Consider the following 19,519-nt stretch of genomic DNA (forward strand, 5'->3'; position numbering starts at 1 on the left):
AACACTCAGCAAGCAGAGTGGCAAGGAAGGTAAGGTGTTAGTGTAAATTAGGGCTTTCAGAAATGCTCCGAAGGATTAAAGGCCTTTGAATGAACTTGGATAGTGAGAGATAGGGAAGACCATTGAGAAGGGTCCTTAAGGGGGCAGCCCGGGGGGCTCAGCGGCTTAGAGCCACCTTCGGCCTAGGGCGTGACCACAGGGTCTCGAGATCGAGTCCCACATCGGGCTCCCAGTGCATGGAGCCTGCTTCTCCCTCCGCCTGTGTCTCTGCCTCTCTCTCTGTCTCTCTCATGAATAAATAAATAAAATCTTAAAACAAAAAGAAGAAGAGGAAGAAGGAGGATCATTAAGAAGGGCATCATTAAATGCCCACGTGTGGAGGCCAGCACATGAGCAGAGATGGGGGACGACAGCTGTAATGATAAGGAAGGGGCATAGACACTGGTCAGGGAAAAGGGACAGAAATCCAATGAGGCTATAACCACAGTCTTGAAAAGACCCTAATAAAGTGGGTCTTTTCAGAAGAAGAAGAAATGACAGACAACAAAATAACAGAATTAATAAACAGATGTGTTGCCTCCAGAATTCCTAGAAGTAAAAAAGGAATCCAAATGATAAAGAGCTAACAAACTGTATTTAACTAAAACCAGTGTCTGAGCTAGATAAACAGTTTAGGACAAAACAGCCGGAAACTGCTGTCCTCTCTGAGTGCAGGCAGAGAGCTGCCCGAGGGGAGAGACGTGGCCAACGTGGGAAAAGCCGGAGGAGAAGAGCTTCCGGCCCTCACCATCCCAGGTGTGCTCTCCGGCCGGCGGGGTGGACCTGACTCGGGAATCCTGGTGGGACTACAGGTTGCCTGGCTCTGCCTCCCACCTGCAGAGTCGGCATTTTAACCAGATTCCCCGGGATGGGCCTACATGTTGATGGCTGAGGAGCTCTGTTCTGGAAAAATACAGACGGGCAAATCGTTTGGTTTTCAACACATGCCAGTTCTGTAGGCTGAAGCCTTCTGAGTTTCGATGCTAGTGTCCGCCGGGCTGCAGAAGGAATTCTTCAAGAGCTGGTTGATGCACACACTGAAGGGCTGTGGGAACCTCCAGGAGCCGCAGGAGACCTCTGAAAACCAAGCATGCAAACCAAACCTACTTCAGAGCTTAGGAGCTTGGGGTGGGATAGCAGAGAGAGCCAGCCAGGTACTTTGTTTTTTTGTTTTATTTTGTTTTGTAAGGGGCACCACAACAGAAATGTTAAGGACAAAGGCTCTGGGGGGGCCTGGGTGGCTCAGTCGGTTAAGGGGCTGCCTTTGCCTCGGGCCATGATCCCAGGGTCCTGGAATCAAGGCCCGCATTGGGTCTATGCTTAGTGTGGAGCCTGCTTCTCCCTCTCCCTCTGTCCCTACCCCCGCCCCATTTGAGCTCTCTCTTTCTCTCTCAAATAAACAAAATCTTAAAAAAAAAAAAAAAAAAAAAAAAAAAAAGAACACAAGTTCTGGTGCCAGATTACTGGGTTCAGATCTTAGTTTTTCCACTTACTATGTGACTTTAACTAATTGGTTAACTTCTCTGTGTCTCAGTTTACTCATCTGTAAAATGGGGGAAATGACAGTGCCTGTTTCATAGATGCCAGTGACAATGGCATGAGCTGCTAAAAGTCAAGCACTTCTAAATGTAGTGTGGAGCCTGGTTTGGATCCTGGAACAGGAAAAGGACGTTGGTGGAAAAACTGGTGAATTCAGATAAAGTCTATAGTGTAGTTAATAGCAATGCCCCAATGTTTTTCTCTTAGTTTTGACAAATGACCAGGGTTATATAAGATTTAACGATAGGAGGAACTGAGTGATGGGTGTATGACACTCTTTGTACTATGTTTGCACCTTTTTCATAAATCTGAAAGTATCCCCAAATAAAGCATGTTAAAAAAAAAAAAAACTTTTGTAAGACAGTACTCAACCATGGAATAAACAGTAATGTGAGCTATTATAATTGCTATAAAATTTTATTTATTTATAGTCCATATGTAGAAATCTAAGGATTTCTAATATAAGCATTAGAATCTAAGGATTCTAATATAGGCAGACTAATCCTGATCCAGCGATAATTGCTTGATTGAAGATTTAGAAGATGTAAGTTCCAGATTTTGAGATCGCACAAAACTGTGAGAGAGCCAATGTATCGAAGGCTTGTATCCACTAGGTTTCTTCTCAGTAAAAGACTCCAACTGTAGCTTCGGTGCAAATTACAAAATCAAAAGAGACACAGAATAATGGGCCTTGGGAAGGATGGGGTCAAGGAAACCCTGGGGATGTCAGTGGCAGGAAAGAATGGACAGTTGGAATGGCACTCAGCTCAAGGATGGGTGGCCCATACTAGTTTTCACCTCTGGGCTCCTCCAAGACTCATGGTCTAAGGAGCAAAAACAATTCTTTGGCCCAGCCTGGGTGGTATATTCCTTCTGGAGGCCAGCACATGAGCAGAGATGGGGGACGACAGCTGTAATGATAAGAAAGGGGCATAGACACTGGGCAGGGAAAAGGGACAGAAATCCAATGAGGCTATAATCACAGTCTTGAAAAGATCTTAATAAACTGGGAAGGACCCTAATGACAGAAACTCTGGCTTCAAGGTTAAGTTTGTTTTATAAAGGAAAAAAAAAATAAGCTAAGAGGTTCTAACTATCTGCAAGCAGAGTGTGAACCAACCTGTCATGTAGTTGGTCAAATACCACAACATAAGGAGGTTGGAGTGTACATCCAGGGGTTAAGTTTCTCCTGATGTCAGCACTAATTAGAAGGGTCTAGTTTCAGTTCTTGATTTTAGTGGGATATTTTCCGGTCTAGAATAAATAAGGTAGTGTTCCTGGAAGTCCTATAACTGTGTTTGGTGGTCTCCAAGGTGGGATCTATGCATTCCAGGGAGGAGCAAAATAACATTTTTGGGTGAAGGTACAATATTTGAGCGACTGTTAATATTTACATTTCTTTTAAAAAAAAGATTTTATTTATTTATTCATGAGAGACACACAGAGAGAGAGAGAGAGAAAAGCAGAAACACAGGCAGAGAGAGAAGCAGGCTCCATGCAGGGAGCCCGATGCGGAACTTGATCCCGGGTCTCCAGGATCATGCCCTGGGCTGAAGGCAGGCGCTAAACCACTGAATCACCCAGGGATCCCTATTTACATTTCATATAGAGAAGTAAATTCATTAAACTTAAGTGATACTTATTCTACAGATTGCATTGCCACTGGGGTGCTCCCTAGGACCAGAGGTTAGGTGGTTGTGTGTTACATATAATGCATCACGTGTTCTAACCAAGCACGAGTTCTACCCTGGTCTCATGGTCTTTTTGTGGGCTGTGACATAATTCAATTTAAATGGGCCTAGTGAGGTGGGTTCAGGAAGTAACATGAGAAGGTTCTCTCAAAGAGGCACCAGATCAGGGGGCGCCTGGATGGCTGAGTTGGTTAAGCATCTATTGATTTTGGCTCCGGCCTTGACCTCAAGGTCCTGGGATTGAGCCCCACGTTGGGCTCTTTGCTCAGCAAGGAGTCTGCTGGAGATTCTCTGTCTCCCTCTATCTTTCCACTCTCCCCTTCGCTCTCTCTCTCTCAAATAAATAAATCTTAAAAAAAAAAAAAGAGGTACCAGATCAGAATTAGCATTAATAATGGTAGAACAAAGAAACCGAAATGGAAGAGCATGTACTTGTGTTCCCAGCACAAATTCCTCATTAGCTACATTGAAAGATAAAGAGCAATAATGATCTAAATATATCTGCAAGAAGTTGGTCAACAAATTCAGAATTGTCAAGAAGGGTATCCGGACATTGAATTTATATCTACAACGCTAAATGATAAACCTTGCTCTAAATCGGCAGTTCTTACACATGGTGCAACTTTGCCCTCGAGAGAACAGTTGGAATGTCTGGAGACATTTTTGTTTGTCAAAATGGGAGATGCTGGGCTCCTGGGTGGCTCAGTCAGTTAAGCATCTGCTGTTGGCTTGGGTCGTGATTCCAGAGTCCTGGGACACTGAGTCCCACATCGGTTTCCCTGCTCTCTGGGGAGCCTGTTTCTCTCTCTGTCTCTGCCTCTTTCTCTCTCTGTGTCTCTCATGAGTAAATACATAAAATCTTTTTTAAAAACATTTAAAATGGGAAATGCTACTGGCTTCTAATGGTTAGAGGCTAGGGAGGGATGCTGCTTTAAAACTTCCTATGTACAGGGCAGCCCCCTACAACATAGAATTTTCTGGTCCAAAATGTCCATAGTGCCAAGAGTGAGAAGCCCTGATTAAATGTGTATTGTTGGGATCCCTGGGTGGCACAGCGGCTTAGCGCCTGCCTTTGGCCCAGGGCGCGATCCTGGAGACCCAGGATTGAATCCTACGTCGGGCTCCTGGTGCATGGAGCCTGCTTCTCCCTCTGCCTTTGTCTCTGCCTCTCTCTCTGTGTTTCTTATGAATAAATAAATAAAATTTTAAAAAAAATTAAATGTGTATTGTTTACGATATTAGCGAATGATAGAACTGCATCTATAATATATATAAAGAAACATATATGATACATACTGCATACATATAAAGTAAAATGTATGTTATATATATGCATAAAATAACATAAAATGGGCAGTATGTGCTCAAAATACTTTTACGACAGGGGATTGTGAATAAAAAAAAGAACACCATTGGAATAGCACATAATGGCTGCTTGATACAGGTTATTGTTTGCCTTTATTTAAAGAGTGGTTAAAGTTTTTGAAACCATGTCACAGAAATTATTGAAGGATCTGTGATTGCAGGAATTGAAACAGAAGATAAAGGAATTATGTTAGCTGTCTTCAAAAATCCAAGAGTATTTTGCAGAAGAAAGATTTGTCTTAGCAGTATTTTTCCAGAGGGAAGACCTAAGATCACTGGAATCAAACACCAAAATATCAAAAAACTATTTCGATAAAATAGAAGGAAGATTTTTTAAAGACAACTTAGTGGTTATGCAATGAAATGAGCTGCTATACTAGAGGAAATTCTCGCTTGGGATGGGACATTGGCCAAGATGAGCTACGTGGGCGTCAGCTCAGCAATTCTGCAATTTTGTTCTTAAAATAAATGAACAGCTTTTCAAGCAATTTCTGTTGTACTCCAATGGGCCACCTAGGTGTTTAAAGCAGAGGTCTCAAATTTGTGGTCCTCAAAAGTGTGTTTTCCAAAATGGTGTTTAAAAACATTTTAAAATTAATACCCAACATTTTAAAAGCAAGAGACTTCCCATAAACAACCCCTATTTCCGTTTTCTCTTCAGTACAGGAAGATAGGGCAGCACCAGGCCCACGTTCCTACATGGCAACAATAAGCTGGGAATGTCCCCTTTGTTCGCTTCTGTAACTTGCCTTAGCCCTAGAGAGTTTGAGTCTCAGCGCTGGAGAGTGGTTGATAAAATCAACTCTAGTGCCATATACTCTGGTGGCAAATCCTTCTGCCATCATTTACCAGTGGTATAACCTTGGGTAAATTACTTAAATTTTTTTTGGCTTTGATTTTGTCATCTCTGATATGATAACAATGATACCCATCTCATAAAAGTGTATAGAGATGAACTGGATTCACTAGAAGCAAAGTCCTTGAAAGAGTCCTTGCCACACAGCAAGCGCTCAGTGAGTGTCTGTGATTGTTATTTGTGTTTGTGGCTCCTGGTAGAAAGGCTGTCTGCTTGCCTTTCTTGTACAATTCTCAATGGAGTGTTTGAGTCAACGTTGTTTCCTTGATCTGACATTACCATCTAAGTGCATGTCATGCAAGGAACACAAGACGTTTCCATCCAGGCTTGGAAAAAATAGTCCTGACCATTTTAAATAAATGTCAGATCTTACAATTGGTTAAAATAAAGGAAAGGTGTGGTTGGGGGAGATGGGAAAGGACTGTCTGCTTTTTTTGCTAGGACTTCGATTATTTCATGTCAGAAGCTCATAGTGGAAATATGAGTCTACAAAACAACGTCGGGGAAGCCACAGGCACCATCACTATTGTGTGGTACAATGATCCCAGAGACGAGGAGGGGGAAACTCAAAAATGCAATTTAGAGTGGATGAAAGAATAATATTTTTTAAAAAACATGTCTTAGATCACTGAAGAATAACTTCAGTTCCCAGGGACCACTATAGCACCATTTCATCATCTAGAATATTCCAATTAGTTGATCTACAATGAAACATGAGTGAGTTAGGATTCTATTGTCATCTTGCCTAACTGAAATTAAAGGTTTATTTTGTATTACTTTTTTTTCTGTAGTTTTACAGAAAAAATTGAAAAAAATGAGTAGCATCCATTAGAAAATATATTGGATTTAGTAAATTTTTACCATTGAACAACAACTGCTTTTGGTATTGGTTATATAACCTTCTTATTTTGGGATGGGGCTGAACAGAGATGGCATACATACCTTCCAACCCTGGTTGCTATTCAGAGCAAAACCACAAAGCCCTGAAATTGCAGGTTCGTTCGCTCTCCCGTGCTTAACAATCTCCCAAGGAAGACAGATGCATTTTCCAAGATAGTGGTTTCATCAAAGAACAGCCGATAATGACAGATAAAGAGCTGCCTGGTGGCTTTTTCAAGGATTTACTGAATACTAATAGGACACAGATTTGTCTGAGAAGAAGCCTTTGTGGTCAATGATTGCCTTGAGTCATTAAGCCTGGCCACCAATTGTTTTGCCCCACGGGATCTACTTTACCCAACCATGGAAAAAATAATAATCAGATATATTTTTTAATCACAAAAAAGAAGCTGGAATTTGAAGTATGTACATGTTTATGCAATAATGGGGAAGATTTGTGTGCATGTCAAGTGATTTCTGTTTCATGGCTGTAGTCGTTTGTTGTACGTGTAGGAGGCAGAATGAAATGACCCTGAATCATATCCTACTAAAGGGAGTCTGAATCCCCACCTGGATTTAGATAAGTGTATTTTAATGGAACCACTTGTTCACATCCCTCCTGAATTACACAATTAAGCTTTCCGTGTTGTATGGAAAGAAATGTTAATACATGTTAACATATACCTTATTATGTTCTGCTTTATAGCTTTCTCTCATTATTTATAATACATGGGTCTTGCCTTCCCAACTATTGTATCTATTCCATGAGATCACAGATCTTTGTAATACTTCTTTTCTTCCTCTATGTTGATGCTACCAGACAACCAGGCACATAGCATAGGTTCAAAAGCCTATGCTGAATGAGTGGCAAAGATTGTGGATGCAGGGGGTGATAGGAGGAAAGATCACAAGGTTCCAACAGAAGCTGAGTTTTCAAAGGATTAAATGATGACTTACTTAGAAAGGCACTTGTCTGAAGGGAAAAATAGAACTTCAAGAAGGTGATGTGTCCTAACACTATTGAGTCAGGAGCTTCAAAACAACAATGGATAGTTTTGAATGATGGAGAAAAATCTTTAAGTATACCTAAATGGTATACTTCTATTATTTTATTATAATAAAATATGGAGAGTCTTCGAACCATATTCAATTTCCTTAAGACACTATGGATTAAGATAATGGATTAAGAATCAGATACCGTTCTTTGAAACATTTATAGACACATTTGCTCCCTCACTTTACGCTGTTTTTAATCACCATTGTTGTTGGCTTATTTAGAAAGATTTATTAAAAGATAATGATGACAGTGGTGTATTGTTGCCATTTTTACTATCACTAATCATAGAAAACATGTTAACTATTCTTCTGGAAACTTCTCACCCCCATTACTTGTATTGTCAATGAAATACATTGTCTAAAAGTTGGCATCCCATAAAGATTTCAATCTGATATCTTAATATGTTGTCAGTCAAATGTCTGCACTGAGGTCATGAACAGCCAAGAAGTAGAAGTGATGCCCTCAGCCCTTTTTATGAAGTTGTCAAAGGGAGAGTAAACATAGCACTCATTGTTTCATAACTTTTACAAAAAGCCATGGTGAATTTTATGTAAACACCAGCATCTTTGATAATGTAAGTCATCTACGGTTGAGTGGAAATGTCATCTTTCCTGCAGTAGGTAAGTGATGAACTTACACTGTATCAGGACATACTCAGGCCCACCTGTGTTTGAGTTGCTATTATAAAATCTATGTACCATTGAGGTCCTACTTAGAGAATTTGAATTCATGGAAGCAACCACCTTGTGAGTCAGCACTTCAATACATTTCTTTAGTGCATATTATCAGCTATGCATCCTCTACTTTTGTACTAATTTCATAAGAGAAGGGATAGTGACTTAACATTTGAACAATTCTTATGGGTCAAGCTTTGTATAGGGCTGTAGTACTTTATCAATGACTCTTCAACAATACTGACCTGTGATTATCCTCATTTATACAAGAGGAAAATGAAGCATGGAGAGATTAAGAAACTTGCTCAAGCGACACACAGCTAGTGAATGTGAGAGTTAGAATTTGAATCCAAATCTATTTTAAAACAAAACTCATGATGTTTGTCCTTCTTCATCTCCTATTAAAAATATAGATTTTCAGGGCGCATGGGTGGCTCAGTCAGTTAAGCATCTGCCTTGGGCTCAGGTCATGATCTCAGGGTCCTGGGATCGAGCCCTTCACAAGCTCCTTGCTCAGCGGGGCAATCTGCTTCTCTCTCTCCTCCTGCTCTTGCTCTCCCCCTCTCTCAAATACATAAATAAAATCTTTAAAAAATAAAATTGAAAAAAATTTTAGATTTTCGAGTTTTGCAATTCTATCACCCTAATTGCATTTGCTTTTTATATCGATAAAACTAACATTTACTGGGTGTAGACTACATTCCATAGGTTCATGTGCTAAGTGCTTGAAATGTATTTTTTTTCATTCTCATAACAGCCCTGCAACGTAGGTATGATTATTATAATTCCTATTTTATAAAAGTAGAAACTGAGGCATAGGAATGCTATCTAAATTGCCCCAGGACTAGTGACTAAGAAACAGGAAACGAGGATTTGACCCCGGGCAGCATGTCTTCAGAGTCTGTCCTTGTAATGACTATCTTCAACTGATATACTCCATATGCCTTACCATCTTGAACACAAGCACAGACTTAGCTCCGACCTTGAAGTGTGCCAGTTAGGATATTGATATGTAATTACTAGTAGGGACTCAAAATAGAGCTTCTCTGGGTGCCTTACTTCAAAATAGTTGATGTACCAGCTGAATTGGACTGAATAACATTTTGCTATGAGTTTTATATTTTTAGGCACCAATTTTTCCTATATTTTAACATTGTGTCTCTGAAAGAACAATTTTTATCTATACTATTGAAAACACAAGTGATCTTCAATATAATATATGTGATGTTTGCCTATCAAGTTCTGTTTTTTAGTTCAATGTAAATTAATTACAGAAAATGTATAGGTCAAAGTGGGTTACAATATAGTTAAGATTTCCCGTTGTTTTAGACGGAGGACTCAAAGTAACATCTTAGTATTGCTTTGAGTTTTAAAATAAAATAAGTGGGCATCTTGCTTGCCTTTGAAGATCCTTTTGCTAATCTCAGATTGCTGTCTGAAATTTTAATAAGTGATTCAAAATGTGCTTACACAAAGAACCTTGTCCAAGTTGTCTGTTTCTGCCAAATTAAACTATTAAACTAAGTAACTTAATTAAAATCCTTTTAGCTTTTAATCAATATTTTATTTACATTCATATTTCCTGGGAAGCTTGATTAGTTTTCTGGATGTGATAGTTATTTCTCTCCCATTTATCAAAGGTTGTTTTTTAAAGAAGAAAGTCTTCTCCTCCAAGGCCATGGAGCCAGGAGGAAGCTGAGGAGGATACCTTTGACGCATGCCCCTGCTCCCTCTACTAGCTCTAGGTGCACAGGCAGGTGGGCAGAGCACCCACAACTTATTGGAGAGACTCTAGCAGCTGTTTGAGAGACAGGCATGGTGGCATTGTCCTTTCACTCTTCCCTTGCAGAGACCCTGGAAACATATATGACCGTGATCACAGGAAGTAAAGACCACACTGTGCTGCCCAAGCCAAAAAGTAGGTTTTCCTATTCTTTATTCTCAAGAATTAAATAGTTTTTTAAGATCTGTGAGAATAATGTCTTTTCTGTTCCCCTGCCACCTTTCTCCATGCCTAGTTCCATTGGAAAAGTGTTGCCCATTTCTCAGAAGCAACCACTTCTAGCTCTTTTTAGAAATTTATGTATCAGTACCTTTAAAAGGCGTGCTTACAACCTCTCAAGTGTTTAGTTTAGTCATACCTACTCATTTCTTAGTGTAGAGAATAATGACTTATTTTAATCCACACCCTCACCTGGTGCCTACCCAGATGTATCTACATGTTCTAACCACACACCTCATTCTCCCAATGGAATTACAGCACAATTTTGGTTAAATAAGTATTTAACATTGACATTTCCATGACCTTGTAAGCACTATTCTCAACTAAATCACTAGTATGCTGTAACAACTCTCCTTTCTTGGAAAACTCTTTGTTTTCCTTTAGATCAACTGTCTTTCTTGTTGTTATTTACGTAGGTTTCTGTGTGCTCATCTAATTTAGTTTCAAATTCTCTCCTAATTGATAAAATCTCCCTCAAAATATATCAAACATATAGCATTATAAAATATTGTCTTCTTGGAGGCAGCACTTGCAGAGCCTTCTGACCTGCCCTAATCCAGGCTGGTTGGTCTTTGTGGGTGGCAGTACACAGGTGCCATTCTGAAATCGGTCTTCACCATCCTGGAGAGTCATTCATCTCTCTAAGGTGCTGGGTTCCTGCTTTCCTGCATTTCAATCTGCGACTTTGTTGGATTTCTCTCATGTCTTGATAAAGCACATTCTCCTATAGTAAGTTGTCTGACATCCAACACATCTGAAAAAGTCTCCATTCAATTCTTGTAGTTAATTAATAGTTTCTTTGGGTGTGGAATTTTAGGTTGGCGTGGTAAATAGTTATTATACAAAAAACAAAAACAAATTAAAAAGAAAAAAAAACATGTAAAACAGCATCTCCCACTCCACTAGGAGGTCTTGGAATGTGACTTTGATGTTCCTCAGAGAGGTGAGGTCACTATCCCCTGCCCTAGACTCTGGACAGACTTAAAACTATGGTGGTAGTGATACTAGGTGACCTTCAACAATGAGACACATAGGTTATATGGGTCTCACTTGGCTTTTTGTTTTGCTTTGTTTTGTCTTCCTTTGGTACACTTGACTCTTGGAACTCAGAAAGCACACTAAGAGGATGCACAAACCACTCTGTGGAGATGCCCATAAGGAGAGGAATCCATAGTAAGTTATCAGTTTCCTACCCAGACTATGATTCTCATGACCACATGAAGTAAATTATTTTCTGCCCCAATAGCCTGAATGGATGCAATACACTCCCCCTTGGAACTTTTAGCACATTCCCCAGTGATTGAGAAATAAGATCTGAAGATGAGGGTCAGCGTCAGAAGTCCAACAGGTGATTCTAAGATTCTAAGCAACAGTCATACTTTAGTGGTTCTCTCACTTTGAGGAGTGGCACCTTATATCTCCTTAGAGCAGCACAACCTCGTATCTACTCAGGGATTCCTGACTTACATCCCAAGTCTCACCTACTATATTGGTGTGCCTTTTCTAGAGAATTGACTATATGCAGGAAGAACTTAAAAAGATCCTATGGGTCTACTTATCTGGCTCTTCATGCCCTTCCTGATCTAATTCTCTCCTCTCCACAGTGCTAACCAGAAGCATGGCTGAGAAGCATCAGGCTAGGCCAACAGAAAGACCAAGTGATTTCTGTGTTGTCTTGAAATTGCCAATCCATGAAGGCGAAGAGCATAAAGCTTGTGTCTTCCTTAGTCTTGTCCTTGACTTTCCCTGTCCTATCAGCTGCTGTCCCTAAACAATTGTGTTGGTGTCGAGGCGGGTGTTCACCTGCTTTACATCACATCACAATGTGTTTTAGGATCAAAATGTATTTTGGAGATTATTTAATCCAAAAGCAAAATTTTAAGAGATGAAGTCCTTATATAAGTCCATCTTATATAAGATATAATAAGTCCTTATTATAATATGCCTATATTATATGACTTGCTCCAAATCACATAGTCAGTGACAAATCTAGAAATCTGATGTGGAATTCCTGACTTATATTCTAAGTCTAAAGTACTTTATTGATTTTTATGCCATGAAAATATAGGGTTTGAGACAAATAGTTGCTTTAAAGTTTATCTATAAATGAAGTTTACAATTATGGGATATACTCAAATTTCTTTCACTTTTTCAGAGTATAGGAAAATTTTTCTGGTAGCAATTGCCTACACTACATTCTATGATCATTTTGTTTGAGTTCTTTCTTTGTTAATTTATGTGTCCTTGATTGTCAAGAATTCATTATCTTTTTACTGTTTCTATGTTCAGGGCAATTTTACAACATACACTTTGTAAATTCTTTTTGTTTTCTCTACAATAATTTTCAGTGTCCTCATTACCTACAGACTAGGGGAAAAAAATAGCCACTTCACAGCCATCCTCAAAGACCATCCCTTGGGACTTCCCCCACTCTAAATTACAATGTTCTTTTTATTTGGTATATAACTTTAAATGCAGACATTCCAAGAATAAATTGCAAGGCGTCCTTCTTTTTAGCTCCTCTTAGAAACATTCTTAGAACTATTCCTGAGCAATATCTTTCTTCGGTAGTCCCCAAAGATTGTGGGAAATCATTAGATAACAGCTATTTCCATTATAGTCCTCTCATCTCAGCACAGCTGGCCATATACATTTTATTTTGCTTGTTCTGACTTTCGAAATTACCATTAAAACTTCCTTAAAAAAAAACCATACACTGTATTGACAGGAAAAAGGGAATGCACAAAGCTAATCAAAGAGTTTTATACTTTTCATATAGTATTAGGATCAAAATTAAACTACAGTGTTCATGACCAAAGATTTTTGTTTGCTCTTATTTTGCATTATGTAAGGCTCCACAAAGAATGGCATGTGTGCTGTTTCTCTCCTTTCCAGAACCAGGGAAGACATTAAAAATCAGTCACAGAACTCCACTGTGAAGACTCAGAATCTTTCTTAACACAGACCCTAGATAGCCACTAACAATCATATATGCGAATTTAAAACCCATTCAGCTAATCTATATTTTAGCTATTCTATGTATCTTGAAAATAGCAGACACATGAAATTCTAAATATAAACTAGGAGTGGATTAATATATTATTACTGGGTTTTTTTTTTTTGTTTGTTTGTTTGTTTGTTTTGCCTATTGAAAGCATGGTTTTAGCTTACAGAGACTTCCCAGAAATTCCTCTTCCCTTAACATAAAAAAGACTTTCAGAACCTTATGATTCCTTGTGGTAAAATGAAATAATGAACTGAATTAGGTTTCTTAGTTTTAAAAATATGTAAATCTCTTCTTTGAGTCCAAGAACATTAGCTAAGAAGAAACATCTAAATAGTGACAGAAAATTAACATTTAAATCAGAAAAGACACTGCCAATTAAAAATTTTGCCAAAAAGAAATGTCTCTAAGACAATTATGTCTTAAAATAATACAGAAAATGATATTTTCAAGTTGCATAATTCTATTTACAAAAGCATTTAAGTAGAATTAATGCATACTCCATATTTCTATCATTAGTAAAATATGAGACTTTTTGGTGGAATCAGATCCATCATGTAACTCGATTCTGCATGTGACTTAATTACTCAAACAGCATCTAGCTTAGACAAACCAACCAACCAAGCAACAAACAAAAACCATACAAAACAGCAAACAAACACAACTGAAAAAACAGTTGTGACTGAATAGGGCCAATGAAAGGAAAACCTTTGAGGGTTGGGAGTCAGTAAATATGGACATTTTCCTGAGAATTATGGTTCTAATTTCCCCTCACCCCAGTTAGGTCCTTCTCTCCTCTTACTTGATCAGCACTAAAGGGAATGCATTTCAGTTGGAAGGAAATGGAGAACATGATCCATTGAAGTCTACAAATCTCAATTTCTAGAGAATCTGTCATGTTGAGGAAAGGTGGCGATTAGGTTGACCTTCCCCAGCAGTTTCTTAGACAGGGGAAAAAAAAATTAAAATAACTCAAGGTAGGCCACCTCAGAGTCACTACTGTACAATACCCCAGGAATCCGACATTAATAGAAACTCAAAAGAAGAGAAAGTGAGCTGATTAAACCTCAAAGCCCTTGGGCAGAAATTAGCTTTAGAAAGCTCCTAACCAGCTCTGTTTGTGACGGGCTGGGTATCACCCCAGGTTCAGCAACAACCTTGTGAGCCTGAAATATAAATTAAACCATGTAAAATGAATGAGGATAAGCTTTCTCCTAGAGATACAGATTAGGTGTACCTCATTTATGAAATGATCATATTCCTGAGGTTTTAATAATTTTCACTAATTTTACAGTAAATATTGGTGTTAGCTCACTCAGAGAGAAGCACATAAGACACATGACAATTAATCATGAATAGTTTTTATGATGCGAATTTTAGCTAAAATTTTTTCTCTTAGGGGCAAAGATTAGGATCTTTAATTAGTAATGATAGAAATGCAAGTGTGGGCTATTACCAGTGTTTCAATTCTCCTGATGGGATGGTACATCCCTTCTGCAAAGTGACTTGCTTCGGCCACTGTTGCATAAGGCAGAAAGTGAGTAGGACTAAGGTGTTCACTTCCAGGCAGAAGTCTTGGTGAGATAGGGTACATTCAGCTATGTTCCTTTCTCCATGACGCAGGGGCATGATAAATGTGGAGGTTCTATCATCTTGAGTCCCTGAGTGAGAGTGGCATGGAGCAGAGCCACCGCCAGTCTAAGAGACTGATTTAGCAAGACTGAGAAATACACTTTTATTATTGTGAGTCACTCAGATTTAGGAACTGTTTGTTATTGCAGCATCACGTAGCCTGTTCTGACAGATATGAAGGGTTTCTCTAGTATTTGGGCAGCAGCTGACTTGTATGACGAAAAACCAACAATGGCAATTTAGCCAGAGAGAGTATTGGATTGAAAATTACTTAATTTTAACATAACCTCTCCTCAATACCCTACGATCAGGCCAGTGCAAATGTCTCTAGTGGCTGAAACTCTTCCCTCGCGATTTGTGGGCCCTCCTAAGCCTTAACATTGAACAGACTGATCTGGGGTCTGGTGGGGGAAGACAATCAAATCCAGTCATTCAATGTGAAGGACGAAATGGAAGGAGGAGTTGGGTTTACTGGAATACATGTTAGAAGGAACCAAGCGGTCCTATAAAGTGAACTATAAGGATTTCTAAATCCATTCTGAGGTTTGAAAATTCAGTAAGTTTTATTCCTATGTATTGAGAATCTATTATAAAGAAAAGCTATTAGACTGACAAAGAATCAAATAAATGAACAAAGGAACCACCTCTGGACAGACTATATAATTATAAGGTCATGTTATGTGAATTTTTCAAAAGTCACTTCTGCTAAATTCATGGAAACTTGTCCACCTAACCTTAGTAGCCTCAAATATGGATGAACCCCAGTAAATGACAAATGACACCTTGATGTTAAAGCTCTGCTTTAGCTACTTGCAATATTGTTATAATTACTCTATGGTCATTAAAATTCCTGTATTCTTTGGTTCCATATCTTATTTTAATAGTAGTTAGGACAATCTAGCATGTGCTTAAGAAGCACTGGATCCATTTTATTCAGATCCTACTTATCATATTAGAAATTTTCATCTTTCTTAAATAGTTATGCTTTCCTTTTATTTATTTTTTTGATATCCCCTTTTTCTTAATTACTTTTTAATATTCTTGTTCTTAAATTTGGCTTTGGTCTTTGAAGGAACTGCTTTCAAACTATATATTTATACTTTCTTGATTCTAAAAACATTTGTAGAGACCTTTTTTTAAAAGATTTTATTTATTTATTTATTAGAGACACACAGAGAGAGAGAGAGAGAGAGAGAGAGAGAGGCAGAGACACAAGCAGAGGGAGAAGCAGGCTCCGTGCAGGAAGCCTGACGCGAGACTCAATCCCAGGGCTCCAGGATCACACCCTGGACTGAAGACAGCACTAAACCGCTGAGCCACCCAGGCTGCCCTGTAGAGACCTTTTCTACTTTCTAGAAAACAGTCATAAAATCAGGGAGAAGTTGATTAAGTGGATATAATTCAGAGGCTGTAGAGTTACATCTCCTAAATCAGGTAAATGATCCTTGATTATTCTGTGTGTTATTAATGCTTCTGTTGCAGGTATGTGTGTGTTAAATACAAATATGAAAACCTAAGTGAAAACACATTGAAATCTATTACTTAATTATTCATATTTTTTTATTTCCAACAGCTTAGAAATTCTACAGACTCTCACCATGAAGAACTCACGGTTCTCTTCTCTGAGCCCCTAGAGACATTTCATCATAACTCTGTTGATTATCCCATTGCATTATGCATCTATATGGTTTGTGTTCCCACGAGATTGTGAGCTTCTTAAAGCTAGTGATGATATTTGGTTTTCTTTGTTTTCTAACTGCCTGGTCTGAGTATGGTTCAGGGGAGGTATTTAATCACTGATTCCTGAATGAAAGAATAAATGCATGAATGAATATTACATCTCCCCTAACTATAGTTTAAGTTTCTTAAGATCAAGAATGGTATGCTACACTTCATTGAATGTTTTCCTTAAATATTTTTTAATATTACCAAAAACGGCTCTTACAGAACATGAGAGAATGAGGAAAAGAGTCAGGTCCAGAGATTTTGTTAGGTTGTACTTAGATTTAGGAATTAATTCTCCTTTCTTTGTTTTTTGTTTTTTTTAATCAATGCCTAGGTGAATACAATGGAATACTACTTTGTAGAAACCAAGGATTTCTTTAATAGAATATCTGGAAGAAAATCAATTTGGCTTCTGAGTCAAGCTAAGAATCAATGGTCATAAAGTTCTTTGAGACTTCTCTACTTAAGAGGTGATATCAGTGTTCCTTACCCTAGAACCTGGGTGGGCTTATGATGGTTTCAACCACTAGGGAGTACAGCGGAAGTGGCATTGTGTAACTTCCACATCTAGGCCAGAAAAAGTCATATAACTTTTGCCTCGTTTACTAGAACACTTGTCATGGAGTACTCAACTGCCATCTAGGAAGCCTAATCAACCAGAAAGAGCTACACTGAAGATGGACTGGTGATGGGCTTTTCTGAGCCAGTACAGGATGGCCTCAGCACATCAAGCTCCATCTGCACTGTTATGGTCCTTAAAAATAGATGCTTACTGAGACCTTCATGAATTATTCTGATTCACAACATCTTGACCCTTCTCTGAATTTTTAAAATTTGTTATCTGTGCCATTCATTTGACATTTAACCACATCTTTGTCTTATACATGTTTCATATTTATATCTTTCTTCTTTTTATTTTATTTTATTTTATTTTATTATTTTATTTTATTTTTTCTCCTTTTTTATTTTAAAAACTATTTTGTAACTGTTTGATATATATATATATATATATATATATATATATATATATATATCTTATTTTTAAATCCAGAGCATAAGTTACTTGAGAGGTTTTTGTATTGTGCCTCTCAGCACTTCCTCCACATCTTGCCCCTTTTCAATAGATGCCTGCTAAATAGTTTTTCAACATGTAAGTCATGTTTAAACATTTTCCCCACTTTCCTATACAAGATAAATGCAGCTTCATATTTTTTATTTACATTCATAGCTGGCAAATAATCTAAGCCTAGGTGGCTATTTTGCTTGTAAGGTTGCTACTATTCCAAATGACATCTGTCAGTTTTATTTACAGTTATTTTAAATTACACATTTCCAATATAATAATAATTAACAAGGGAAGAGTTTGAGAAAAAAAATATTTGGTAGAGTTCTGTATTTAGGTAAATTCTCCAGGAAATCAGTTTATAATGTAGCTTACTTTCTTCTAATATAAGTGATCAGATTACAAAATACTGACAGAGCTACAGACTTAAAGAATAATTCACCACTTCATTGTTTACAAGCACAAATGCCCAAACTGATTACAAAATATGCTTCAAACAACTGCTAAATGGCTCTTTGGTTCATTTTTGTGTCTAAAAAAGGGAATATGAATATTGTTGAATGTTCAAATTATGCAAGTGACATTCATTGTAGAGCATAGTATTAATTACTAACTGAATCAATGAGAAGAACAAAAGCAATTGTATGACTCAAAATACAAGGTTGGGAAATTTATCTGTGTGTATATATGTTTATTTTCTGTTACTCTAATATCCTGAATCAAGAGATAAATGAGTATTCATCAAAATGAGCCAGTTTATGGGAAATCAGTGTAATGCAGCATCCTTGCCCCAATTGGAGCAATTTAGATAGAAATAAATTATAATGGTGCTCAGGCTTCTGGGCACATGCCAGAAAGTGTTCATTAGCTGTCCCCAGAGGGAATCAGGACATTGAGAACAACTCTATCTGGTTGGGGCTAAATAGCCACAGCATTATCACAAATAATGTTGATCGGTAAGAGTAGTCATGGTTTCAAGACCAAGAAAATGAAAAAGAAAATTATTTAACTAATATATGAATGCTCTAAAAACTGAGTAAATAACTTTTCCTTCTAATGGCTGCATTTACACTGAATTTGTGCTGTGTGTTATTGTTTCTCAAAAAGAGAAAAAGTGAAACACCAGCAAAGTATCTAGGAAGTAGGTTGAAAATTAGCAGCAGAATAAATCCTAATGCTATAGAATTATTTCCTCAGTGCAATAGCTGATCTCAAAAATGATTAATGAAATGTAAGAAAGGTAATGAAATGTGCATACATTTTTAAAAAGACTCCTATGAAAGAGGAAAGGCTTGGGGTGCCTGTAAGTATTTGGAACCCATACTCTGATCCCAAACAGTGACCTTGGGAGGAGGAATATTATCAGAAAGAGGTGATTAGCCTTATCAAATACACCCATGCCCCAAAGTATGGCACAGAAGTTGGATTGACAGCCTTATCAACTGGAACAACAGCTATCTTGGTGGCAACTAGAAAAGATGGATGATTAACTGACGGAGGATGTTCTCAAGTGCCTGGGATTTTATGAAGGATCATTGCACCATTAAACAGCAAAATGGTTTGTGTGTGGGTGGTGGTGGTGGTTGTGGGTTCTTAGTACTTGAGAATGAATTTGAATTTTATAAAAGGCTAGAAGCAAACTGAAATGTAATTGGTTCCAGGGAAATAAACAAATGCAACATTTCCTAGATAAGTCAGTCGTGGATTGAGATTTACACTCACTATGTTGATTATATATGTGTGCATTATATAATTTGATGGAAAGCTTCTAAAAGGTACGCCTGAAACTCCTGATAATAATTATCTCTGAGAGGTGGCATGGTAGATCTAGGGTGGGGTAGGACTCACTGTTTTTTGGCAAAATTTCTGTAGTATCCAATTTTGTCAAACCAAGTACATGTGTTAGTTCTAAATAAAAAAATTAAGAATGAAGACCTCCAAATACTATATGTTTATATATTTTATAATACTCTTGTTTATATATCACATTACA

At 37.9% G+C, this 19,519-nt stretch overlaps 1 long non-coding RNA gene across 1 annotated transcript in view; it reads left to right on the forward strand.

Annotated features, from left to right (window-relative positions):
- Positions 1-17,348, forward strand: part of LOC119867906 — a 75,109-nt gene extending 57,761 nt beyond the window's left edge. The window contains exons 2-3 of the long non-coding RNA XR_005384994.1: positions 9,950-10,018; positions 16,312-17,348. This is a non-coding gene — a long non-coding RNA (uncharacterized LOC119867906). The remainder of the gene's footprint in view (positions 1-9,949; positions 10,019-16,311) is intronic.
- The last annotated feature ends 2,171 nt before the right edge of the window (positions 17,349-19,519 follow it).

This window comes from Canis lupus, chromosome 37 (genome assembly GCF_011100685.1).
Source record: "Canis lupus familiaris isolate Mischka breed German Shepherd chromosome 37, alternate assembly UU_Cfam_GSD_1.0, whole genome shotgun sequence".
NCBI classification, from domain to species: domain Eukaryota; kingdom Metazoa; phylum Chordata; class Mammalia; order Carnivora; family Canidae; genus Canis; species Canis lupus.